The following is a 26,852-nucleotide window of genomic DNA, read 5'->3' as shown; positions in this document are numbered from 1 at the left end:
CAGTTTCGTTGCTTTTTATGGCCGAGTAATAGTCCATTGTATGTAGGTGCCACGTCTTCTTTATCCATTCAGCCGATGATGGACGCTTAGGTTGTCTCCCTCTCCGGGCTGTCGTGAATAGAGCTGCGATGAACATTTTGGTACATGTCTCTCTTTGAATTCTGGTTTCCTCAGGGTATACGCCTAGTAGTGGGATCGCTGGGTCATGTGGTAGTTCTAGTTTTAGTTTCTTAAGGAACCTCCTTACTCTTCTCCCTAGTGGCTGTATCCATCGGTGTATCCCACCGACAGTGCAAGAGCGTTCTCTCTGCTCCACACCGTGTCCAGCAGTTGTTCTTTGTTGATTTTCCGATGATGCCCTTTCTAAATGGTGTGAGGGGATAGCTCGGTGTAGTTGTGGTGTGCATCTCTCTAATGGTTAGTGAAGTAGAGCCGGTGTTTACGTGCTTGTTGGCCAGCTCTGTGTCTTCTTTGGAGCATCGGCTGTTTAGGGCTTCTGCCCATTTTTAGAGCGCGTTGTTGGCTTTTTTAATACCGAGCAGCATGGGCTGTTTATATGTTTTGGAGATTGATCCCGAGTCCGCTGCTTCGTATGCAAATACTTTTCCCGTTCTGAGGGTTGTGTTTTCCTCTTGTTCTTAGTTTCCTGTGCTTAGCAAAAGCTTTTAAGTTTCCTTAGGCCCCAGTTGTACATTTTTGTTTTTATTTCCATGACTCTAGGAGGAGGATTACAAAAGATCTTGTTGTGATTTACGTCAAAGCCTGTTCTTCCTGTGTTCGCCTCTAAGAGTTTCACAGTGCACAGTCCTGAGTTTAGGTCTCTGTTCCATTTTCAGATTATTTTTCTGTACGGTGTATGGGAGTGTTCTTACTTCATTGTTTTACATGTCTTGGTCCAGTTTCCCCAGAACCACTTACTGAAGAGACTCTTCTTTCTGCACTGTGTATCCCTGCCTCCTTTGTCATAGATTAGTTGACCATAGGTGCGTGGCATTATCTGAGGGCTTTCTATCCGGTTGCATGGATCTGTATTTATTGTTTTTGTGCCAGGCCCGTCCTGTCTTGATTACTGTAGCTTTGTAGTACAGTGTGAAGTCGTGGAGTCTGATTCCTCCAGCTCCGTTTTTTTCCCATCAAACTGCTTTGGCTATTGGGGGATTTTTGTGTCTCCATACAGATTTTCAGATTTTTTCGTTCTAGCTCTGTTTTAAAAAAAAAAAAAAAAAATGCCATTGGCAATTTGAGAGGGATTGCATTGACTATGTAGACTGCGTTGGGTAGTATAGTCATTTTCATAAGATGGATTCTTCCGATCCAAGAACATGGTATGTCTCTCCATCTGTGTGTATCTTCAGTCTCATTCATCAGTGTCTTATAGTTTTCTGCATACAGCTCTTTTGTCTCCCTAGGTAGGTTTATTCCTAGGTATTTTATTCCTTTTCCTGCAGGGGTAAATGGGAGTCCTTCCTGATTTCTCTTTCTGTGTTTCCTTCATTAATGTATAGGAATGCAAGGGATTTCTGTGCATTCATTTTGTGTCCTGCCACGTCACCAAATCCATGGACTAGCTCTACTAGTTTTATGGTGGCCTCTTTAGGATTCTCTAAGTATAGTATCATGTCCTATGCCAAGAGGGACAGTGTTGCTTCTTCTTTTCCAATTTGTCTTCCTTTTATTTCTTGTGCTGCTCTGATTGCCGTGGCCAGAACTTCCAAAACCATGTTGAATAACAGTGATGAGAGTGGTCATCCTTGTCTCGTTGCTGATCTTAGAGGACATGCTTTCAGTTCTTCACCAGTGAAAATGTTTGCTGTGGGTTTGTCGTATACGTCCCTGATTAAATTGAGTGAGTTTCCCTCTAAGCCCACATTCTGGAGGGTTTTTTCTTTGTTTGTTTTCTTTATCGTAAATGTGTGCTGACATTTGTCCCAAGTTTTTCTGCATCGATTGGCATGATCCTATGGTTTTTCCTCTTTCAGTTTGTTCGTAGGGGGTATCACGTTGATCTGCGTATTTTGAAGATTCCGTGCATGCCTGCGATAGAGCCCACTTGATCATGAGGTATGACACTTTTAATATGGTGTTGGATTCTGTTGGCTCCTATTTTGTTGAGCCGCTTTGCATCTAAGCTCATCAGTGATATCGGGGTGTAACTTCTTTTCTACTCTCTTTTGCCTGGTTCTCGTAACAGGGTGATGGTGGCCTCATAGAAAGAGTTTCGGAGTGTTCCCTCCACGCCAGTCCTTTGGAAGAGTTTGAGAAAGGTGGGTGTTCTTTCTCTTCTACGTGTTGGATAGCATTAACCTGTGAAGCCATCTGGTACTGGACTTTTATTTGTTGGACGATTTGTAATCAGACTCTCAGGTTCATTACTCGCACTGGGTCTGTTCATACTCTCTGTTTCTTCCCGCTTCAGTCTTGGAAGGTCGTCGTACCTCTCTAAGAATGTGTCCATTTCTTCCAGATTGTCCATTTTATGAGCATAGAGTGCTTGTAGTCGTCTCTTAGGATGTTTTGTATTTCTGTGTTGTCCGGTGTAACTTCTTTTCCATTTCTAATTGTATTGATTTCAGTCCTCTCCCTCTTTATCTTGATGAGTCTGGCTAAAGGTTTACCAGGATGGTTCATCTTCTCAAAGAACCAGCTTTTAGTTTCTTTGGTCTTTGATAGTGTTTTCTTTGTTGCTGTTCCAGTAATTTCTTTCATTTTTTTCTCTAACTTTTTATTGACAGTCCCAACTACCTTCAGAGTTGGTTGTCTATTTAGTAAACGATCAGTTGAGATGAACACATCTTCCTTTTATCGTATGGGCTTTTGAGTTTTTGACGTTCACTTCATTTTTTTATACAGCAGGTTCTTATTAGTTATCCATCTTACACATAGTACTGTATGTATGCCAATCCCAATCTCCGAATTCATCACACGAGCACCAGCACCCCGTCCACGTTCCCCCCTCGGTGGCCATACGTTGGTCCTCCACATCTGCGTGTCAGTTCTATCCTGCACACCGGTTCATCTGTACCATTTTTCTAGGTTGCATGTATGTGCGTTTATATACGACACCTGATTTTCTCTTTCTGACTGGCTTCACTCTGTATGACAGTGTCTAGGTCTATCCACGCCTGTACAGATGAACCAACTCAGTTCCCTTTCCGGGCTGAGTAATATTCCATCGTATATAGGTACCACATCTTCTTTATCCATTCGTCTGGGGATGGGCCTTTAGGGTGTTTCCATGACCTGGCTATTGTAAATCGTGCTGCAGTGAACACTGGGGTGCATGTGTCTTTTTTCTTTTTTTTATTATTAGTTTCTGCTTCAGAACAAAGTGAATCAGTCATACCTATACATCTGTTCCCACATCCCTTCCCTCCTGCGTCTCTCTCCCTCCCAGCCTCCCCATCCCACCCCTCCAGGCGGTCACAAAGCACCGAGCCGATCTCCCGGTGCTATGCGGCTGCTTCCCACTCTCTACCTACCTGACGTTTGGTACTGTATATATGTCCCTGCCTCTCTCTCGCTTTGTCACAGCTTACCCTTCCCCCTCCCCATATCCTCAAGTCCATTCTCAAGTAGGTCTGTGTCTTTATTCCTGTCTTACCCCTAGGTTCTTCGTCACATTTTTTCCCCTTAAATTCCATACATATGTGTCGGCATACGGGATTTGTCTTTCTCTTTCTGACTTACTTCACCCTGTATGACGGACTCTAGGTCTGTCCACCTCGTTACAGATAGATCAGTTTCGTTGCTTTTTATGGCCGAGTAATAGTCCATTGTATGTAGGTGCCACGTCTTCTTTATCCATTCAGCCGATGATGGACGCTTAGGTTGTCTCCCTCTCCGGGCTGTCGTGAATAGAGCTGCGATGAACATTTTGGTACATGTCTCTCTTTGAATTCTGGTTTCCTCAGGGTATACGCCTAGTAGTGGGATCGCTGGGTCATGTGGTAGTTCTAGTTTTAGTTTCTTAAGGAACCTCCTTACTCTTCTCCCTAGTGGCTGTATCCATCGGTGTATCCCACCGACAGTGCAAGAGCGTTCTCTCTGCTCCACACCGTGTCCAGCAGTTGTTCTTTGTTGATTTTCCGATGATGCCCTTTCTAAATGGTGTGAGGGGATAGCTCGGTGTAGTTGTGGTGTGCATCTCTCTAATGGTTAGTGAAGTAGAGCCGGTGTTTACGTGCTTGTTGGCCAGCTCTGTGTCTTCTTTGGAGCATCGGCTGTTTAGGGCTTCTGCCCATTTTTAGAGCGCGTTGTTGGCTTTTTTAATACCGAGCAGCATGGGCTGTTTATATGTTTTGGAGATTGATCCCGAGTCCGCTGCTTCGTATGCAAATACTTTTCCCGTTCTGAGGGTTGTGTTTTCCTCTTGTTCTTAGTTTCCTGTGCTTAGCAAAAGCTTTTAAGTTTCCTTAGGCCCCAGTTGTACATTTTTGTTTTTATTTCCATGACTCTAGGAGGAGGATTACAAAAGATCTTGTTGTGATTTACGTCAAAGCCTGTTCTTCCTGTGTTCGCCTCTAAGAGTTTCACAGTGCACAGTCCTGAGTTTAGGTCTCTGTTCCATTTTCAGATTATTTTTCTGTACGGTGTATGGGAGTGTTCTTACTTCATTGTTTTACATGTCTTGGTCCAGTTTCCCCAGAACCACTTACTGAAGAGACTCTTCTTTCTGCACTGTGTATCCCTGCCTCCTTTGTCATAGATTAGTTGACCATAGGTGCGTGGCATTATCTGAGGGCTTTCTATCCGGTTGCATGGATCTGTATTTATTGTTTTTGTGCCAGGCCCGTCCTGTCTTGATTACTGTAGCTTTGTAGTACAGTGTGAAGTCGTGGAGTCTGATTCCTCCAGCTCCGTTTTTTTCCCATCAAACTGCTTTGGCTATTGGGGGATTTTTGTGTCTCCATACAGATTTTCAGATTTTTTCGTTCTAGCTCTGTTTTAAAAAAAAAAAAAAAAAATGCCATTGGCAATTTGAGAGGGATTGCATTGACTATGTAGACTGCGTTGGGTAGTATAGTCATTTTCATAAGATGGATTCTTCCGATCCAAGAACATGGTATGTCTCTCCATCTGTGTGTATCTTCAGTCTCATTCATCAGTGTCTTATAGTTTTCTGCATACAGCTCTTTTGTCTCCCTAGGTAGGTTTATTCCTAGGTATTTTATTCCTTTTCCTGCAGGGGTAAATGGGAGTCCTTCCTGATTTCTCTTTCTGTGTTTCCTTCATTAATGTATAGGAATGCAAGGGATTTCTGTGCATTCATTTTGTGTCCTGCCACGTCACCAAATCCATGGACTAGCTCTACTAGTTTTATGGTGGCCTCTTTAGGATTCTCTAAGTATAGTATCATGTCCTATGCCAAGAGGGACAGTGTTGCTTCTTCTTTTCCAATTTGTCTTCCTTTTATTTCTTGTGCTGCTCTGATTGCCGTGGCCAGAACTTCCAAAACCATGTTGAATAACAGTGATGAGAGTGGTCATCCTTGTCTCGTTGCTGATCTTAGAGGACATGCTTTCAGTTCTTCACCAGTGAAAATGTTTGCTGTGGGTTTGTCGTATACGTCCCTGATTAAATTGAGTGAGTTTCCCTCTAAGCCCACATTCTGGAGGGTTTTTTCTTTGTTTGTTTTCTTTATCGTAAATGTGTGCTGACATTTGTCCCAAGTTTTTCTGCATCGATTGGCATGATCCTATGGTTTTTCCTCTTTCAGTTTGTTCGTAGGGGGTATCACGTTGATCTGCGTATTTTGAAGATTCCGTGCATGCCTGCGATAGAGCCCACTTGATCATGAGGTATGACACTTTTAATATGGTGTTGGATTCTGTTGGCTCCTATTTTGTTGAGCCGCTTTGCATCTAAGCTCATCAGTGATATCGGGGTGTAACTTCTTTTCTACTCTCTTTTGCCTGGTTCTCGTAACAGGGTGATGGTGGCCTCATAGAAAGAGTTTCGGAGTGTTCCCTCCACGCCAGTCCTTTGGAAGAGTTTGAGAAAGGTGGGTGTTCTTTCTCTTCTACGTGTTGGATAGCATTAACCTGTGAAGCCATCTGGTACTGGACTTTTATTTGTTGGACGATTTGTAATCAGACTCTCAGGTTCATTACTCGCACTGGGTCTGTTCATACTCTCTGTTTCTTCCCGCTTCAGTCTTGGAAGGTCGTCGTACCTCTCTAAGAATGTGTCCATTTCTTCCAGATTGTCCATTTTATGAGCATAGAGTGCTTGTAGTCGTCTCTTAGGATGTTTTGTATTTCTGTGTTGTCCGGTGTAACTTCTTTTCCATTTCTAATTGTATTGATTTCAGTCCTCTCCCTCTTTATCTTGATGAGTCTGGCTAAAGGTTTACCAGGATGGTTCATCTTCTCAAAGAACCAGCTTTTAGTTTCTTTGGTCTTTGATAGTGTTTTCTTTGTTGCTGTTCCAGTAATTTCTTTCATTTTTTTCTCTAACTTTTTATTGACAGTCCCAACTACCTTCAGAGTTGGTTGTCTATTTAGTAAACGATCAGTTGAGATGAACACATCTTCCTTTTATCGTATGGGCTTTTGAGTTTTTGACGTTCACTTCATTTTTTTATACAGCAGGTTCTTATTAGTTATCCATCTTACACATAGTACTGTATGTATGCCAATCCCAATCTCCGAATTCATCACACGAGCACCAGCACCCCGTCCACGTTCCCCCCTCGGTGGCCATACGTTGGTCCTCCACATCTGCGTGTCAGTTCTATCCTGCACACCGGTTCATCTGTACCATTTTTCTAGGTTGCATGTATGTGCGTTTATATACGACACCTGATTTTCTCTTTCTGACTGGCTTCACTCTGTATGACAGTGTCTAGGTCTATCCACGCCTGTACAGATGAACCAACTCAGTTCCCTTTCCGGGCTGAGTAATATTCCATCGTATATAGGTACCACATCTTCTTTATCCATTCGTCTGGGGATGGGCCTTTAGGGTGTTTCCATGACCTGGCTATTGTAAATCGTGCTGCAGTGAACACTGGGGTGCATGTGTCTTTTTTCTTTTTTTTATTATTAGTTTCTGCTTCAGAACAAAGTGAATCAGTCATACCTATACATCTGTTCCCACATCCCTTCCCTCCTGCGTCTCTCTCCCTCCCAGCCTCCCCATCCCACCCCTCCAGGCGGTCACAAAGCACCGAGCCGATCTCCCGGTGCTATGCGGCTGCTTCCCACTCTCTACCTACCTGACGTTTGGTACTGTATATATGTCCCTGCCTCTCTCTCGCTTTGTCACAGCTTACCCTTCCCCCTCCCCATATCCTCAAGTCCATTCTCAAGTAGGTCTGTGTCTTTATTCCTGTCTTACCCCTAGGTTCTTCGTCACATTTTTTCCCCTTAAATTCCATACATATGTGTCGGCATACGGGATTTGTCTTTCTCTTTCTGACTTACTTCACCCTGTATGACGGACTCTAGGTCTGTCCACCTCGTTACAGATAGATCAGTTTCGTTGCTTTTTATGGCCGAGTAATAGTCCATTGTATGTAGGTGCCACGTCTTCTTTATCCATTCAGCCGATGATGGACGCTTAGGTTGTCTCCCTCTCCGGGCTGTCGTGAATAGAGCTGCGATGAACATTTTGGTACATGTCTCTCTTTGAATTCTGGTTTCCTCAGGGTATACGCCTAGTAGTGGGATCGCTGGGTCATGTGGTAGTTCTAGTTTTAGTTTCTTAAGGAACCTCCTTACTCTTCTCCCTAGTGGCTGTATCCATCGGTGTATCCCACCGACAGTGCAAGAGCGTTCTCTCTGCTCCACACCGTGTCCAGCAGTTGTTCTTTGTTGATTTTCCGATGATGCCCTTTCTAAATGGTGTGAGGGGATAGCTCGGTGTAGTTGTGGTGTGCATCTCTCTAATGGTTAGTGAAGTAGAGCCGGTGTTTACGTGCTTGTTGGCCAGCTCTGTGTCTTCTTTGGAGCATCGGCTGTTTAGGGCTTCTGCCCATTTTTAGAGCGCGTTGTTGGCTTTTTTAATACCGAGCAGCATGGGCTGTTTATATGTTTTGGAGATTGATCCCGAGTCCGCTGCTTCGTATGCAAATACTTTTCCCGTTCTGAGGGTTGTGTTTTCCTCTTGTTCTTAGTTTCCTGTGCTTAGCAAAAGCTTTTAAGTTTCCTTAGGCCCCAGTTGTACATTTTTGTTTTTATTTCCATGACTCTAGGAGGAGGATTACAAAAGATCTTGTTGTGATTTACGTCAAAGCCTGTTCTTCCTGTGTTCGCCTCTAAGAGTTTCACAGTGCACAGTCCTGAGTTTAGGTCTCTGTTCCATTTTCAGATTATTTTTCTGTACGGTGTATGGGAGTGTTCTTACTTCATTGTTTTACATGTCTTGGTCCAGTTTCCCCAGAACCACTTACTGAAGAGACTCTTCTTTCTGCACTGTGTATCCCTGCCTCCTTTGTCATAGATTAGTTGACCATAGGTGCGTGGCATTATCTGAGGGCTTTCTATCCGGTTGCATGGATCTGTATTTATTGTTTTTGTGCCAGGCCCGTCCTGTCTTGATTACTGTAGCTTTGTAGTACAGTGTGAAGTCGTGGAGTCTGATTCCTCCAGCTCCGTTTTTTTCCCATCAAACTGCTTTGGCTATTGGGGGATTTTTGTGTCTCCATACAGATTTTCAGATTTTTTCGTTCTAGCTCTGTTTTAAAAAAAAAAAAAAAAAATGCCATTGGCAATTTGAGAGGGATTGCATTGACTATGTAGACTGCGTTGGGTAGTATAGTCATTTTCATAAGATGGATTCTTCCGATCCAAGAACATGGTATGTCTCTCCATCTGTGTGTATCTTCAGTCTCATTCATCAGTGTCTTATAGTTTTCTGCATACAGCTCTTTTGTCTCCCTAGGTAGGTTTATTCCTAGGTATTTTATTCCTTTTCCTGCAGGGGTAAATGGGAGTCCTTCCTGATTTCTCTTTCTGTGTTTCCTTCATTAATGTATAGGAATGCAAGGGATTTCTGTGCATTCATTTTGTGTCCTGCCACGTCACCAAATCCATGGACTAGCTCTACTAGTTTTATGGTGGCCTCTTTAGGATTCTCTAAGTATAGTATCATGTCCTATGCCAAGAGGGACAGTGTTGCTTCTTCTTTTCCAATTTGTCTTCCTTTTATTTCTTGTGCTGCTCTGATTGCCGTGGCCAGAACTTCCAAAACCATGTTGAATAACAGTGATGAGAGTGGTCATCCTTGTCTCGTTGCTGATCTTAGAGGACATGCTTTCAGTTCTTCACCAGTGAAAATGTTTGCTGTGGGTTTGTCGTATACGTCCCTGATTAAATTGAGTGAGTTTCCCTCTAAGCCCACATTCTGGAGGGTTTTTTCTTTGTTTGTTTTCTTTATCGTAAATGTGTGCTGACATTTGTCCCAAGTTTTTCTGCATCGATTGGCATGATCCTATGGTTTTTCCTCTTTCAGTTTGTTCGTAGGGGGTATCACGTTGATCTGCGTATTTTGAAGATTCCGTGCATGCCTGCGATAGAGCCCACTTGATCATGAGGTATGACACTTTTAATATGGTGTTGGATTCTGTTGGCTCCTATTTTGTTGAGCCGCTTTGCATCTAAGCTCATCAGTGATATCGGGGTGTAACTTCTTTTCTACTCTCTTTTGCCTGGTTCTCGTAACAGGGTGATGGTGGCCTCATAGAAAGAGTTTCGGAGTGTTCCCTCCACGCCAGTCCTTTGGAAGAGTTTGAGAAAGGTGGGTGTTCTTTCTCTTCTACGTGTTGGATAGCATTAACCTGTGAAGCCATCTGGTACTGGACTTTTATTTGTTGGACGATTTGTAATCAGACTCTCAGGTTCATTACTCGCACTGGGTCTGTTCATACTCTCTGTTTCTTCCCGCTTCAGTCTTGGAAGGTCGTCGTACCTCTCTAAGAATGTGTCCATTTCTTCCAGATTGTCCATTTTATGAGCATAGAGTGCTTGTAGTCGTCTCTTAGGATGTTTTGTATTTCTGTGTTGTCCGGTGTAACTTCTTTTCCATTTCTAATTGTATTGATTTCAGTCCTCTCCCTCTTTATCTTGATGAGTCTGGCTAAAGGTTTACCAGGATGGTTCATCTTCTCAAAGAACCAGCTTTTAGTTTCTTTGGTCTTTGATAGTGTTTTCTTTGTTGCTGTTCCAGTAATTTCTTTCATTTTTTTCTCTAACTTTTTATTGACAGTCCCAACTACCTTCAGAGTTGGTTGTCTATTTAGTAAACGATCAGTTGAGATGAACACATCTTCCTTTTATCGTATGGGCTTTTGAGTTTTTGACGTTCACTTCATTTTTTTATACAGCAGGTTCTTATTAGTTATCCATCTTACACATAGTACTGTATGTATGCCAATCCCAATCTCCGAATTCATCACACGAGCACCAGCACCCCGTCCACGTTCCCCCCTCGGTGGCCATACGTTGGTCCTCCACATCTGCGTGTCAGTTCTATCCTGCACACCGGTTCATCTGTACCATTTTTCTAGGTTGCATGTATGTGCGTTTATATACGACACCTGATTTTCTCTTTCTGACTGGCTTCACTCTGTATGACAGTGTCTAGGTCTATCCACGCCTGTACAGATGAACCAACTCAGTTCCCTTTCCGGGCTGAGTAATATTCCATCGTATATAGGTACCACATCTTCTTTATCCATTCGTCTGGGGATGGGCCTTTAGGGTGTTTCCATGACCTGGCTATTGTAAATCGTGCTGCAGTGAACACTGGGGTGCATGTGTCTTTTTTCTTTTTTTTATTATTAGTTTCTGCTTCAGAACAAAGTGAATCAGTCATACCTATACATCTGTTCCCACATCCCTTCCCTCCTGCGTCTCTCTCCCTCCCAGCCTCCCCATCCCACCCCTCCAGGCGGTCACAAAGCACCGAGCCGATCTCCCGGTGCTATGCGGCTGCTTCCCACTCTCTACCTACCTGACGTTTGGTACTGTATATATGTCCCTGCCTCTCTCTCGCTTTGTCACAGCTTACCCTTCCCCCTCCCCATATCCTCAAGTCCATTCTCAAGTAGGTCTGTGTCTTTATTCCTGTCTTACCCCTAGGTTCTTCGTCACATTTTTTCCCCTTAAATTCCATACATATGTGTCGGCATACGGGATTTGTCTTTCTCTTTCTGACTTACTTCACCCTGTATGACGGACTCTAGGTCTGTCCACCTCGTTACAGATAGATCAGTTTCGTTGCTTTTTATGGCCGAGTAATAGTCCATTGTATGTAGGTGCCACGTCTTCTTTATCCATTCAGCCGATGATGGACGCTTAGGTTGTCTCCCTCTCCGGGCTGTCGTGAATAGAGCTGCGATGAACATTTTGGTACATGTCTCTCTTTGAATTCTGGTTTCCTCAGGGTATACGCCTAGTAGTGGGATCGCTGGGTCATGTGGTAGTTCTAGTTTTAGTTTCTTAAGGAACCTCCTTACTCTTCTCCCTAGTGGCTGTATCCATCGGTGTATCCCACCGACAGTGCAAGAGCGTTCTCTCTGCTCCACACCGTGTCCAGCAGTTGTTCTTTGTTGATTTTCCGATGATGCCCTTTCTAAATGGTGTGAGGGGATAGCTCGGTGTAGTTGTGGTGTGCATCTCTCTAATGGTTAGTGAAGTAGAGCCGGTGTTTACGTGCTTGTTGGCCAGCTCTGTGTCTTCTTTGGAGCATCGGCTGTTTAGGGCTTCTGCCCATTTTTAGAGCGCGTTGTTGGCTTTTTTAATACCGAGCAGCATGGGCTGTTTATATGTTTTGGAGATTGATCCCGAGTCCGCTGCTTCGTATGCAAATACTTTTCCCGTTCTGAGGGTTGTGTTTTCCTCTTGTTCTTAGTTTCCTGTGCTTAGCAAAAGCTTTTAAGTTTCCTTAGGCCCCAGTTGTACATTTTTGTTTTTATTTCCATGACTCTAGGAGGAGGATTACAAAAGATCTTGTTGTGATTTACGTCAAAGCCTGTTCTTCCTGTGTTCGCCTCTAAGAGTTTCACAGTGCACAGTCCTGAGTTTAGGTCTCTGTTCCATTTTCAGATTATTTTTCTGTACGGTGTATGGGAGTGTTCTTACTTCATTGTTTTACATGTCTTGGTCCAGTTTCCCCAGAACCACTTACTGAAGAGACTCTTCTTTCTGCACTGTGTATCCCTGCCTCCTTTGTCATAGATTAGTTGACCATAGGTGCGTGGCATTATCTGAGGGCTTTCTATCCGGTTGCATGGATCTGTATTTATTGTTTTTGTGCCAGGCCCGTCCTGTCTTGATTACTGTAGCTTTGTAGTACAGTGTGAAGTCGTGGAGTCTGATTCCTCCAGCTCCGTTTTTTTCCCATCAAACTGCTTTGGCTATTGGGGGATTTTTGTGTCTCCATACAGATTTTCAGATTTTTTCGTTCTAGCTCTGTTTTAAAAAAAAAAAAAAAAAATGCCATTGGCAATTTGAGAGGGATTGCATTGACTATGTAGACTGCGTTGGGTAGTATAGTCATTTTCATAAGATGGATTCTTCCGATCCAAGAACATGGTATGTCTCTCCATCTGTGTGTATCTTCAGTCTCATTCATCAGTGTCTTATAGTTTTCTGCATACAGCTCTTTTGTCTCCCTAGGTAGGTTTATTCCTAGGTATTTTATTCCTTTTCCTGCAGGGGTAAATGGGAGTCCTTCCTGATTTCTCTTTCTGTGTTTCCTTCATTAATGTATAGGAATGCAAGGGATTTCTGTGCATTCATTTTGTGTCCTGCCACGTCACCAAATCCATGGACTAGCTCTACTAGTTTTATGGTGGCCTCTTTAGGATTCTCTAAGTATAGTATCATGTCCTATGCCAAGAGGGACAGTGTTGCTTCTTCTTTTCCAATTTGTCTTCCTTTTATTTCTTGTGCTGCTCTGATTGCCGTGGCCAGAACTTCCAAAACCATGTTGAATAACAGTGATGAGAGTGGTCATCCTTGTCTCGTTGCTGATCTTAGAGGACATGCTTTCAGTTCTTCACCAGTGAAAATGTTTGCTGTGGGTTTGTCGTATACATCCCTGATTAAATTGAGTGAGTTTCCCTCTAAGCCCACATTCTGGAGGGTTTTTTCTTTGTTTGTTTTCTTTATCGTAAATGTGTGCTGACATTTGTCCCAAGTTTTTCTGCATCGATTGGCATGATCCTATGGTTTTTCCTCTTTCAGTTTGTTCGTAGGGGGTATCACGTTGATCTGCGTATTTTGAAGATTCCGTGCATGCCTGCGATAGAGCCCACTTGATCATGAGGTATGACACTTTTAATATGGTGTTGGATTCTGTTGGCTCCTATTTTGTTGAGCCGCTTTGCATCTAAGCTCATCAGTGATATCGGGGTGTAACTTCTTTTCTACTCTCTTTTGCCTGGTTCTCGTAACAGGGTGATGGTGGCCTCATAGAAAGAGTTTCGGAGTGTTCCCTCCACGCCAGTCCTTTGGAAGAGTTTGAGAAAGGTGGGTGTTCTTTCTCTTCTACGTGTTGGATAGCATTAACCTGTGAAGCCATCTGGTACTGGACTTTTATTTGTTGGACGATTTGTAATCAGACTCTCAGGTTCATTACTCGCACTGGGTCTGTTCATACTCTCTGTTTCTTCCCGCTTCAGTCTTGGAAGGTCGTCGTACCTCTCTAAGAATGTGTCCATTTCTTCCAGATTGTCCATTTTATGAGCATAGAGTGCTTGTAGTCGTCTCTTAGGATGTTTTGTATTTCTGTGTTGTCCGGTGTAACTTCTTTTCCATTTCTAATTGTATTGATTTCAGTCCTCTCCCTCTTTATCTTGATGAGTCTGGCTAAAGGTTTACCAGGATGGTTCATCTTCTCAAAGAACCAGCTTTTAGTTTCTTTGGTCTTTGATAGTGTTTTCTTTGTTGCTGTTCCAGTAATTTCTTTCATTTTTTTCTCTAACTTTTTATTGACAGTCCCAACTACCTTCAGAGTTGGTTGTCTATTTAGTAAACGATCAGTTGAGATGAACACATCTTCCTTTTATCGTATGGGCTTTTGAGTTTTTGACGTTCACTTCATTTTTTTATACAGCAGGTTCTTATTAGTTATCCATCTTACACATAGTACTGTATGTATGCCAATCCCAATCTCCGAATTCATCACACGAGCACCAGCACCCCGTCCACGTTCCCCCCTCGGTGGCCATACGTTGGTCCTCCACATCTGCGTGTCAGTTCTATCCTGCACACCGGTTCATCTGTACCATTTTTCTAGGTTGCATGTATGTGCGTTTATATACGACACCTGATTTTCTCTTTCTGACTGGCTTCACTCTGTATGACAGTGTCTAGGTCTATCCACGCCTGTACAGATGAACCAACTCAGTTCCCTTTCCTGGCTGAGTAATATTCCATCGTATATAGGTACCACATCTTCTTTATCCATTCGTCTGGGGATGGGCCTTTAGGGTGTTTCCATGACCTGGCTATTGTAAATCGTGCTGCAGTGAACACTGGGGTGCATGTGTCTTTTTTCTTTTTTTTATTATTAGTTTCTGCTTCAGAACAAAGTGAATCAGTCATACCTATACATCTGTTCCCACATCCCTTCCCTCCTGCGTCTCTCTCCCTCCCAGCCTCCCCATCCCACCCCTCCAGGCGGTCACAAAGCACCGAGCCGATCTCCCGGTGCTATGCGGCTGCTTCCCACTCTCTACCTACCTGACGTTTGGTACTGTATATATGTCCCTGCCTCTCTCTCGCTTTGTCACAGCTTACCCTTCCCCCTCCCCATATCCTCAAGTCCATTCTCAAGTAGGTCTGTGTCTTTATTCCTGTCTTACCCCTAGGTTCTTCGTCACATTTTTTCCCCTTAAATTCCATACATATGTGTCGGCATACGGGATTTGTCTTTCTCTTTCTGACTTACTTCACCCTGTATGACGGACTCTAGGTCTGTCCACCTCGTTACAGATAGATCAGTTTCGTTGCTTTTTATGGCCGAGTAATAGTCCATTGTATGTAGGTGCCACGTCTTCTTTATCCATTCAGCCGATGATGGACGCTTAGGTTGTCTCCCTCTCCGGGCTGTCGTGAATAGAGCTGCGATGAACATTTTGGTACATGTCTCTCTTTGAATTCTGGTTTCCTCAGGGTATACGCCTAGTAGTGGGATCGCTGGGTCATGTGGTAGTTCTAGTTTTAGTTTCTTAAGGAACCTCCTTACTCTTCTCCCTAGTGGCTGTATCCATCGGTGTATCCCACCGACAGTGCAAGAGCGTTCTCTCTGCTCCACACCGTGTCCAGCAGTTGTTCTTTGTTGATTTTCCGATGATGCCCTTTCTAAATGGTGTGAGGGGATAGCTCGGTGTAGTTGTGGTGTGCATCTCTCTAATGGTTAGTGAAGTAGAGCCGGTGTTTACGTGCTTGTTGGCCAGCTCTGTGTCTTCTTTGGAGCATCGGCTGTTTAGGGCTTCTGCCCATTTTTAGAGCGCGTTGTTGGCTTTTTTAATACCGAGCAGCATGGGCTGTTTATATGTTTTGGAGATTGATCCCGAGTCCGCTGCTTCGTATGCAAATACTTTTCCCGTTCTGAGGGTTGTGTTTTCCTCTTGTTCTTAGTTTCCTGTGCTTAGCAAAAGCTTTTAAGTTTCCTTAGGCCCCAGTTGTACATTTTTGTTTTTATTTCCATGACTCTAGGAGGAGGATTACAAAAGATCTTGTTGTGATTTACGTCAAAGCCTGTTCTTCCTGTGTTCGCCTCTAAGAGTTTCACAGTGCACAGTCCTGAGTTTAGGTCTCTGTTCCATTTTCAGATTATTTTTCTGTACGGTGTATGGGAGTGTTCTTACTTCATTGTTTTACATGTCTTGGTCCAGTTTCCCCAGAACCACTTACTGAAGAGACTCTTCTTTCTGCACTGTGTATCCCTGCCTCCTTTGTCATAGATTAGTTGACCATAGGTGCGTGGCATTATCTGAGGGCTTTCTATCCGGTTGCATGGATCTGTATTTATTGTTTTTGTGCCAGGCCCGTCCTGTCTTGATTACTGTAGCTTTGTAGTACAGTGTGAAGTCGTGGAGTCTGATTCCTCCAGCTCCGTTTTTTTCCCATCAAACTGCTTTGGCTATTGGGGGATTTTTGTGTCTCCATACAGATTTTCAGATTTTTTCGTTCTAGCTCTGTTTTAAAAAAAAAAAAAAAAAATGCCATTGGCAATTTGAGAGGGATTGCATTGACTATGTAGACTGCGTTGGGTAGTATAGTCATTTTCATAAGATGGATTCTTCCGATCCAAGAACATGGTATGTCTCTCCATCTGTGTGTATCTTCAGTCTCATTCATCAGTGTCTTATAGTTTTCTGCATACAGCTCTTTTGTCTCCCTAGGTAGGTTTATTCCTAGGTATTTTATTCCTTTTCCTGCAGGGGTAAATGGGAGTCCTTCCTGATTTCTCTTTCTGTGTTTCCTTCATTAATGTATAGGAATGCAAGGGATTTCTGTGCATTCATTTTGTGTCCTGCCACGTCACCAAATCCATGGACTAGCTCTACTAGTTTTATGGTGGCCTCTTTAGGATTCTCTAAGTATAGTATCATGTCCTATGCCAAGAGGGACAGTGTTGCTTCTTCTTTTCCAATTTGTCTTCCTTTTATTTCTTGTGCTGCTCTGATTGCCGTGGCCAGAACTTCCAAAACCATGTTGAATAACAGTGATGAGAGTGGTCATCCTTGTCTCGTTGCTGATCTTAGAGGACATGCTTTCAGTTCTTCACCAGTGAAAATGTTTGCTGTGGGTTTGTCGTATACGTCCCTGATTAAATTGAGTGAGTTTCCCTCTAAGCCCACATTCTGGAGGGTTTTTTCTTTGTTTGTTTTCTTTATCGTAAATGTGTGCTGACATTTGTCCCAAGTTTTTCTGCATCGATTGGCATGATCCTATGGTTTTTCCTCTTTCAGTTTGTTCGTAGGGGGTATCACGTTGATCTGCGTATTTTGAAGATTCCGTGCATGCCTGCGATAGAGCCCACTTGATCATGAGGTATGACACTTTTAATATGGTGTTGGATTCTGTTGGCTCCTATTTTGTTGAGCCGCTTTGCATCTAAGCTCATCAGTGATATCGGGGTGTAACTTCTTTTCTACTCTCTTTTGCCTGGTTCTCGTAACAGGGTGATGGTGGCCTCATAGAAAGAGTTTCGGAGTGTTCCCTCCACGCCAGTCCTTTGGAAGAGTTTGAGAAAGGTGGGTGTTCTTTCTCTTCTACGTGTTGGATAGCATTAACCTGTGAAGCCATCTGGTACTGGACTTTTATTTGTTGGACGATTTGTAATCAGACTCTCAGGTTCATTACTCGCACTGGGTCTGTTCATACTCTCTGTTTCTTCCCGCTTCAGTCTTGGAAGGTCGTCGTACCTCTCTAAGAATGTGTCCATTTCTTCCAGATTGTCCATTTTATGAGCATAGAGTGCTTGTAGTCGTCTCTTAGGATGTTTTGTATTTCTGTGTTGTCCGGTGTAACTTCTTTTCCATTTCTAATTGTATTGATTTCAGTCCTCTCCCTCTTTATCTTGATGAGTCTGGCTAAAGGTTTACCAGGATGGTTCATCTTCTCAAAGAACCAGCTTTTAGTTTCTTTGGTCTTTGATAGTGTTTTCTTTGTTGCTGTTCCAGTAATTTCTTTCATTTTTTTCTCTAACTTTTTATTGACAGTCCCAACTACCTTCAGAGTTGGTTGTCTATTTAGTAAACGATCAGTTGAGATGAACACATCTTCCTTTTATCGTATGGGCTTTTGAGTTTTTGACGTTCACTTCATTTTTTTATACAGCAGGTTCTTATTAGTTATCCATCTTACACATAGTACTGTATGTATGCCAATCCCAATCTCCGAATTCATCACACGAGCACCAGCACCCCGTCCACGTTCCCCCCTCGGTGGCCATACGTTGGTCCTCCACATCTGCGTGTCAGTTCTATCCTGCACACCGGTTCATCTGTACCATTTTTCTAGGTTGCATGTATGTGCGTTTATATACGACACCTGATTTTCTCTTTCTGACTGGCTTCACTCTGTATGACAGTGTCTAGGTCTATCCACGCCTGTACAGATGAACCAACTCAGTTCCCTTTCCTGGCTGAGTAATATTCCATCGTATATAGGTACCACATCTTCTTTATCCATTCGTCTGGGGATGGGCCTTTAGGGTGTTTCCATGACCTGGCTATTGTAAATCGTGCTGCAGTGAACACTGGGGTGCATGTGTCTTTTTTCTTTTTTTTATTATTAGTTTCTGCTTCAGAACAAAGTGAATCAGTCATACCTATACATCTGTTCCCACATCCCTTCCCTCCTGCGTCTCTCTCCCTCCCAGCCTCCCCATCCCACCCCTCCAGGCGGTCACAAAGCACCGAGCCGATCTCCCGGTGCTATGCGGCTGCTTCCCACTCTCTACCTACCTGACGTTTGGTACTGTATATATGTCCCTGCCTCTCTCTCGCTTTGTCACAGCTTACCCTTCCCCCTCCCCATATCCTCAAGTCCATTCTCAAGTAGGTCTGTGTCTTTATTCCTGTCTTACCCCTAGGTTCTTCGTCACATTTTTTCCCCTTAAATTCCATACATATGTGTCGGCATACGGGATTTGTCTTTCTCTTTCTGACTTACTTCACCCTGTATGACGGACTCTAGGTCTGTCCACCTCGTTACAGATAGATCAGTTTCGTTGCTTTTTATGGCCGAGTAATAGTCCATTGTATGTAGGTGCCACGTCTTCTTTATCCATTCAGCCGATGATGGACGCTTAGGTTGTCTCCCTCTCCGGGCTGTCGTGAATAGAGCTGCGATGAACATTTTGGTACATGTCTCTCTTTGAATTCTGGTTTCCTCAGGGTATACGCCTAGTAGTGGGATCGCTGGGTCATGTGGTAGTTCTAGTTTTAGTTTCTTAAGGAACCTCCTTACTCTTCTCCCTAGTGGCTGTATCCATCGGTGTATCCCACCGACAGTGCAAGAGCGTTCTCTCTGCTCCACACCGTGTCCAGCAGTTGTTCTTTGTTGATTTTCCGATGATGCCCTTTCTAAATGGTGTGAGGGGATAGCTCGGTGTAGTTGTGGTGTGCATCTCTCTAATGGTTAGTGAAGTAGAGCCGGTGTTTACGTGCTTGTTGGCCAGCTCTGTGTCTTCTTTGGAGCATCGGCTGTTTAGGGCTTCTGCCCATTTTTAGAGCGCGTTGTTGGCTTTTTTAATACCGAGCAGCATGGGCTGTTTATATGTTTTGGAGATTGATCCCGAGTCCGCTGCTTCGTATGCAAATACTTTTCCCGTTCTGAGGGTTGTGTTTTCCTCTTGTTCTTAGTTTCCTGTGCTTAGCAAAAGCTTTTAAGTTTCCTTAGGCCCCAGTTGTACATTTTTGTTTTTATTTCCATGACTCTAGGAGGAGGATTACAAAAGATCTTGTTGTGATTTACGTCAAAGCCTGTTCTTCCTGTGTTCGCCTCTAAGAGTTTCACAGTGCACAGTCCTGAGTTTAGGTCTCTGTTCCATTTTCAGATTATTTTTCTGTACGGTGTATGGGAGTGTTCTTACTTCATTGTTTTACATGTCTTGGTCCAGTTTCCCCAGAACCACTTACTGAAGAGACTCTTCTTTCTGCACTGTGTATCCCTGCCTCCTTTGTCATAGATTAGTTGACCATAGGTGCGTGGCATTATCTGAGGGCTTTCTATCCGGTTGCATGGATCTGTATTTATTGTTTTTGTGCCAGGCCCGTCCTGTCTTGATTACTGTAGCTTTGTAGTACAGTGTGAAGTCGTGGAGTCTGATTCCTCCAGCTCCGTTTTTTTCCCATCAAACTGCTTTGGCTATTGGGGGATTTTTGTGTCTCCATACAGATTTTCAGATTTTTTCGTTCTAGCTCTGTTTTAAAAAAAAAAAAAAAAAATGCCATTGGCAATTTGAGAGGGATTGCATTGACTATGTAGACTGCGTTGGGTAGTATAGTCATTTTCATAAGATGGATTCTTCCGATCCAAGAACATGGTATGTCTCTCCATCTGTGTGTATCTTCAGTCTCATTCATCAGTGTCTTATAGTTTTCTGCATACAGCTCTTTTGTCTCCCTAGGTAGGTTTATTCCTAGGTATTTTATTCCTTTTCCTGCAGGGGTAAATGGGAGTCCTTCCTGATTTCTCTTTCTGTGTTTCCTTCATTAATGTATAGGAATGCAAGGGATTTCTGTGCATTCATTTTGTGTCCTGCCACGTCACCAAATCCATGGACTAGCTCTACTAGTTTTATGGTGGCCTCTTTAGGATTCTCTAAGTATAGTATCATGTCCTATGCCAAGAGGGACAGTGTTGCTTCTTCTTTTCCAATTTGTCTTCCTTTTATTTCTTGTGCTGCTCTGATTGCCGTGGCCAGAACTTCCAAAACCATGTTGAATAACAGTGATGAGAGTGGTCATCCTTGTCTCGTTGCTGATCTTAGAGGACATGCTTTCAGTTCTTCACCAGTGAAAATGTTTGCTGTGGGTTTGTCGTATACGTCCCTGATTAAATTGAGTGAGTTTCCCTCTAAGCCCACATTCTGGAGGGTTTTTTCTTTGTTTGTTTTCTTTATCGTAAATGTGTGCTGACATTTGTCCCAAGTTTTTCTGCATCGATTGGCATGATCCTATGGTTTTTCCTCTTTCAGTTTGTTCGTAGGGGGTATCACGTTGATCTGCGTATTTTGAAGATTCCGTGCATGCCTGCGATAGAGCCCACTTGATCATGAGGTATGACACTTTTAATATGGTGTTGGATTCTGTTGGCTCCTATTTTGTTGAGCCGCTTTGCATCTAAGCTCATCAGTGATATCGGGGTGTAACTTCTTTTCTACTCTCTTTTGCCTGGTTCTCGTAACAGGGTGATGGTGGCCTCATAGAAAGAGTTTCGGAGTGTTCCCTCCACGCCAGTCCTTTGGAAGAGTTTGAGAAAGGTGGGTGTTCTTTCTCTTCTACGTGTTGGATAGCATTAACCTGTGAAGCCATCTGGTACTGGACTTTTATTTGTTGGACGATTTGTAATCAGACTCTCAGGTTCATTACTCGCACTGGGTCTGTTCATACTCTCTGTTTCTTCCCGCTTCAGTCTTGGAAGGTCGTCGTACCTCTCTAAGAATGTGTCCATTTCTTCCAGATTGTCCATTTTATGAGCATAGAGTGCTTGTAGTCGTCTCTTAGGATGTTTTGTATTTCTGTGTTGTCCGGTGTAACTTCTTTTCCATTTCTAATTGTATTGATTTCAGTCCTCTCCCTCTTTATCTTGATGAGTCTGGCTAAAGGTTTACCAGGATGGTTCATCTTCTCAAAGAACCAGCTTTTAGTTTCTTTGGTCTTTGATAGTGTTTTCTTTGTTGCTGTTCCAGTAATTTCTTTCATTTTTTTCTCTAACTTTTTATTGACAGTCCCAACTACCTTCAGAGTTGGTTGTCTATTTAGTAAACGATCAGTTGAGATGAACACATCTTCCTTTTATCGTATGGGCTTTTGAGTTTTTGACGTTCACTTCATTTTTTTATACAGCAGGTTCTTATTAGTTATCCATCTTACACATAGTACTGTATGTATGCCAATCCCAATCTCCGAATTCATCACACGAGCACCAGCACCCCGTCCACGTTCCCCCCTCGGTGGCCATACGTTGGTCCTCCACATCTGCGTGTCAGTTCTATCCTGCACACCGGTTCATCTGTACCATTTTTCTAGGTTGCATGTATGTGCGTTTATATACGACACCTGATTTTCTCTTTCTGACTGGCTTCACTCTGTATGACAGTGTCTAGGTCTATCCACGCCTGTACAGATGAACCAACTCAGTTCCCTTTCCTGGCTGAGTAATATTCCATCGTATATAGGTACCACATCTTCTTTATCCATTCGTCTGGGGATGGGCCTTTAGGGTGTTTCCATGACCTGGCTATTGTAAATCGTGCTGCAGTGAACACTGGGGTGCATGTGTCTTTTTTCTTTTTTTTATTATTAGTTTCTGCTTCAGAACAAAGTGAATCAGTCATACCTATACATCTGTTCCCACATCCCTTCCCTCCTGCGTCTCTCTCCCTCCCAGCCTCCCCATCCCACCCCTCCAGGCGGTCACAAAGCACCGAGCCGATCTCCCGGTGCTATGCGGCTGCTTCCCACTCTCTATCTACCTGACGTTTGGTACTGTATATATGTCCCTGCCTCTCTCTCGCTTTGTCACAGCTTACCCTTCCCCCTCCCCATATCCTCAAGTCCATTCTCAAGTAGGTCTGTGTCTTTATTCCTGTCTTACCCCTAGGTTCTTCGTCACATTTTTTCCCCTTAAATTCCATACATATGTGTCGGCATACGGGATTTGTCTTTCTCTTTCTGACTTACTTCACCCTGTATGACGGACTCTAGGTCTGTCCACCTCGTTACAGATAGATCAGTTTCGTTGCTTTTTATGGCCGAGTAATAGTCCATTGTATGTAGGTGCCACGTCTTCTTTATCCATTCAGCCGATGATGGACGCTTAGGTTGTCTCCCTCTCCGGGCTGTCGTGAATAGAGCTGCGATGAACATTTTGGTACATGTCTCTCTTTGAATTCTGGTTTCCTCAGGGTATACGCCTAGTAGTGGGATCGCTGGGTCATGTGGTAGTTCTAGTTTTAGTTTCTTAAGGAACCTCCTTACTCTTCTCCCTAGTGGCTGTATCCATCGGTGTATCCCACCGACAGTGCAAGAGCGTTCTCTCTGCTCCACACCGTGTCCAGCAGTTGTTCTTTGTTGATTTTCCGATGATGCCCTTTCTAAATGGTGTGAGGGGATAGCTCGGTGTAGTTGTGGTGTGCATCTCTCTAATGGTTAGTGAAGTAGAGCCGGTGTTTACGTGCTTGTTGGCCAGCTCTGTGTCTTCTTTGGAGCATCGGCTGTTTAGGGCTTCTGCCCATTTTTAGAGCGCGTTGTTGGCTTTTTTAATACCGAGCAGCATGGGCTGTTTATATGTTTTGGAGATTGATCCCGAGTCCGCTGCTTCGTATGCAAATACTTTTCCCGTTCTGAGGGTTGTGTTTTCCTCTTGTTCTTAGTTTCCTGTGCTTAGCAAAAGCTTTTAAGTTTCCTTAGGCCCCAGTTGTACATTTTTGTTTTTATTTCCATGACTCTAGGAGGAGGATTACAAAAGATCTTGTTGTGATTTACGTCAAAGCCTGTTCTTCCTGTGTTCGCCTCTAAGAGTTTCACAGTGCACAGTCCTGAGTTTAGGTCTCTGTTCCATTTTCAGATTATTTTTCTGTACGGTGTATGGGAGTGTTCTTACTTCATTGTTTTACATGTCTTGGTCCAGTTTCCCCAGAACCACTTACTGAAGAGACTCTTCTTTCTGCACTGTGTATCCCTGCCTCCTTTGTCATAGATTAGTTGACCATAGGTGCGTGGCATTATCTGAGGGCTTTCTATCCGGTTGCATGGATCTGTATTTATTGTTTTTGTGCCAGGCCCGTCCTGTCTTGATTACTGTAGCTTTGTAGTACAGTGTGAAGTCGTGGAGTCTGATTCCTCCAGCTCCGTTTTTTTCCCATCAAACTGCTTTGGCTATTGGGGGATTTTTGTGTCTCCATACAGATTTTCAGATTTTTTCGTTCTAGCTCTGTTTTAAAAAAAAAAAAAAAAATGCCATTGGCAATTTGAGAGGGATTGCATTGACTATGTAGACTGCGTTGGGTAGTATAGTCATTTTCATAAGATGGATTCTTCCGATCCAAGAACATGGTATGTCTCTCCATCTGTGTGTATCTTCAGTCTCATTCATCAGTGTCTTATAGTTTTCTGCATACAGCTCTTTTGTCTCCCTAGGTAGGTTTATTCCTAGGTATTTTATTCCTTTTCCTGCAGGGGTAAATGGGAGTCCTTCCTGATTTCTCTTTCTGTGTTTCCTTCATTAATGTATAGGAATGCAAGGGATTTCTGTGCATTCATTTTGTGTCCTGCCACGTCACCAAATCCATGGACTAGCTCTACTAGTTTTATGGTGGCCTCTTTAGGATTCTCTAAGTATAGTATCATGTCCTATGCCAAGAGGGACAGTGTTGCTTCTTCTTTTCCAATTTGTCTTCCTTTTATTTCTTGTGCTGCTCTGATTGCCGTGGCCAGAACTTCCAAAACCATGTTGAATAACAGTGATGAGAGTGGTCATCCTTGTCTCGTTGCTGATCTTAGAGGACATGCTTTCAGTTCTTCACCAGTGAAAATGTTTGCTGTGGGTTTGTCGTATACGTCCCTGATTAAATTGAGTGAGTTTCCCTCTAAGCCCACATTCTGGAGGGTTTTTTCTTTGTTTGTTTTCTTTATCGTAAATGTGTGCTGACATTTGTCCCAAGTTTTTCTGCATCGATTGGCATGATCCTATGGTTTTTCCTCTTTCAGTTTGTTCGTAGGGGGTATCACGTTGATCTGCGTATTTTGAAGATTCCGTGCATGCCTGCGATAGAGCCCACTTGATCATGAGGTATGACACTTTTAATATGGTGTTGGATTCTGTTGGCTCCTATTTTGTTGAGCCGCTTTGCATCTAAGCTCATCAGTGATATCGGGGTGTAACTTCTTTTCTACTCTCTTTTGCCTGGTTCTCGTAACAGGGTGATGGTGGCCTCATAGAAAGAGTTTCGGAGTGTTCCCTCCACGCCAGTCCTTTGGAAGAGTTTGAGAAAGGTGGGTGTTCTTTCTCTTCTACGTGTTGGATAGCATTAACCTGTGAAGCCATCTGGTACTGGACTTTTATTTGTTGGACGATTTGTAATCAGACTCTCAGGTTCATTACTCGCACTGGGTCTGTTCATACTCTCTGTTTCTTCCCGCTTCAGTCTTGGAAGGTCGTCGTACCTCTCTAAGAATGTGTCCATTTCTTCCAGATTGTCCATTTTATGAGCATAGAGTGCTTGTAGTCGTCTCTTAGGATGTTTTGTATTTCTGTGTTGTCCGGTGTAACTTCTTTTCCATTTCTAATTGTATTGATTTCAGTCCTCTCCCTCTTTATCTTGATGAGTCTGGCTAAAGGTTTACCAGGATGGTTCATCTTCTCAAAGAACCAGCTTTTAGTTTCTTTGGTCTTTGATAGTGTTTTCTTTGTTGCTGTTCCAGTAATTTCTTTCATTTTTTTCTCTAACTTTTTATTGACAGTCCCAACTACCTTCAGAGTTGGTTGTCTATTTAGTAAACGATCAGTTGAGATGAACACATCTTCCTTTTATCGTATGGGCTTTTGAGTTTTTGACGTTCACTTCATTTTTTTATACAGCAGGTTCTTATTAGTTATCCATCTTACACATAGTACTGTATGTATGCCAATCCCAATCTCCGAATTCATCACACGAGCACCAGCACCCCGTCCACGTTCCCCCCTCGGTGGCCATACGTTGGTCCTCCACATCTGCGTGTCAGTTCTATCCTGCACACCGGTTCATCTGTACCATTTTTCTAGGTTGCATGTATGTGCGTTTATATACGACACCTGATTTTCTCTTTCTGACTGGCTTCACTCTGTATGACAGTGTCTAGGTCTATCCACGCCTGTACAGATGAACCAACTCAGTTCCCTTTCCTGGCTGAGTAATATTCCATCGTATATAGGTACCACATCTTCTTTATCCATTCGTCTGGGGATGGGCCTTTAGGGTGTTTCCATGACCTGGCTATTGTAAATCGTGCTGCAGTGAACACTGGGGTGCATGTGTCTTTTTTCTTTTTTTTATTATTAGTTTCTGCTTCAGAACAAAGTGAATCAGTCATACCTATACATCTGTTCCCACATCCCTTCCCTCCTGCGTCTCTCTCCCTCCCAGCCTCCCCATCCCACCCCTCCAGGCGGTCACAAAGCACCGAGCCGATCTCCCGGTGCTATGCGGCTGCTTCCCACTCTCTACCTACCTGACGTTTGGTACTGTATATATGTCCCTGCCTCTCTCTCGCTTTGTCACAGCTTACCCTTCCCCCTCCCCATATCCTCAAGTCCATTCTCAAGTAGGTCTGTGTCTTTATTCCTGTCTTACCCCTAGGTTCTTCGTCACATTTTTTCCCCTTAAATTCCATACATATGTGTCGGCATACGGGATTTGTCTTTCTCTTTCTGACTTACTTCACCCTGTATGACGGACTCTAGGTCTGTCCACCTCGTTACAGATAGATCAGTTTCGTTGCTTTTTATGGCCGAGTAATAGTCCATTGTATGTAGGTGCCACGTCTTCTTTATCCATTCAGCCGATGATGGACGCTTAGGTTGTCTCCCTCTCCGGGCTGTCGTGAATAGAGCTGCGATGAACATTTTGGTACATGTCTCTCTTTGAATTCTGGTTTCCTCAGGGTATACGCCTAGTAGTGGGATCGCTGGGTCATGTGGTAGTTCTAGTTTTAGTTTCTTAAGGAACCTCCTTACTCTTCTCCCTAGTGGCTGTATCCATCGGTGTATCCCACCGACAGTGCAAGAGCGTTCTCTCTGCTCCACACCGTGTCCAGCAGTTGTTCTTTGTTGATTTTCCGATGATGCCCTTTCTAAATGGTGTGAGGGGATAGCTCGGTGTAGTTGTGGTGTGCATCTCTCTAATGGTTAGTGAAGTAGAGCCGGTGTTTACGTGCTTGTTGGCCAGCTCTGTGTCTTCTTTGGAGCATCGGCTGTTTAGGGCTTCTGCCCATTTTTAGAGCGCGTTGTTGGCTTTTTTAATACCGAGCAGCATGGGCTGTTTATATGTTTTGGAGATTGATCCCGAGTCCGCTGCTTCGTATGCAAATACTTTTCCCGTTCTGAGGGTTGTGTTTTCCTCTTGTTCTTAGTTTCCTGTGCTTAGCAAAAGCTTTTAAGTTTCCTTAGGCCCCAGTTGTACAT

The 26,852-nt window shown here is 43.5% G+C and overlaps 1 long non-coding RNA gene across 1 annotated transcript in view; it reads left to right on the top strand.

Annotated features, from left to right (window-relative positions):
- LOC308608423 overlaps window positions 1–26,852 on the top strand; it is a 59,891-nt gene that overhangs the window by 9,022 nt on the left and 24,017 nt on the right. The window contains exons 6-19 of the long non-coding RNA XR_014014164.1: window positions 1,980–2,061; window positions 2,192–2,264; window positions 5,717–5,798; window positions 5,929–6,001; window positions 9,454–9,535; window positions 9,666–9,738; window positions 13,191–13,272; window positions 13,403–13,475; window positions 16,928–17,009; window positions 17,140–17,212; window positions 20,665–20,746; window positions 20,877–20,949; window positions 24,401–24,482; window positions 24,613–24,685. This is a non-coding gene — a long non-coding RNA (uncharacterized lncRNA). The remainder of the gene's footprint in view (window positions 1–1,979; window positions 2,062–2,191; window positions 2,265–5,716; window positions 5,799–5,928; window positions 6,002–9,453; window positions 9,536–9,665; window positions 9,739–13,190; window positions 13,273–13,402; window positions 13,476–16,927; window positions 17,010–17,139; window positions 17,213–20,664; window positions 20,747–20,876; window positions 20,950–24,400; window positions 24,483–24,612; window positions 24,686–26,852) is intronic.

Source organism: Mesoplodon bidens (assembly GCF_964165515.1).
Source record: "Mesoplodon bidens genome assembly, chromosome: X".
NCBI classification, from domain to species: domain Eukaryota; kingdom Metazoa; phylum Chordata; class Mammalia; order Artiodactyla; family Ziphiidae; genus Mesoplodon; species Mesoplodon bidens.
This window is presented reverse-complemented; position numbering and strand designations above follow the sequence as displayed.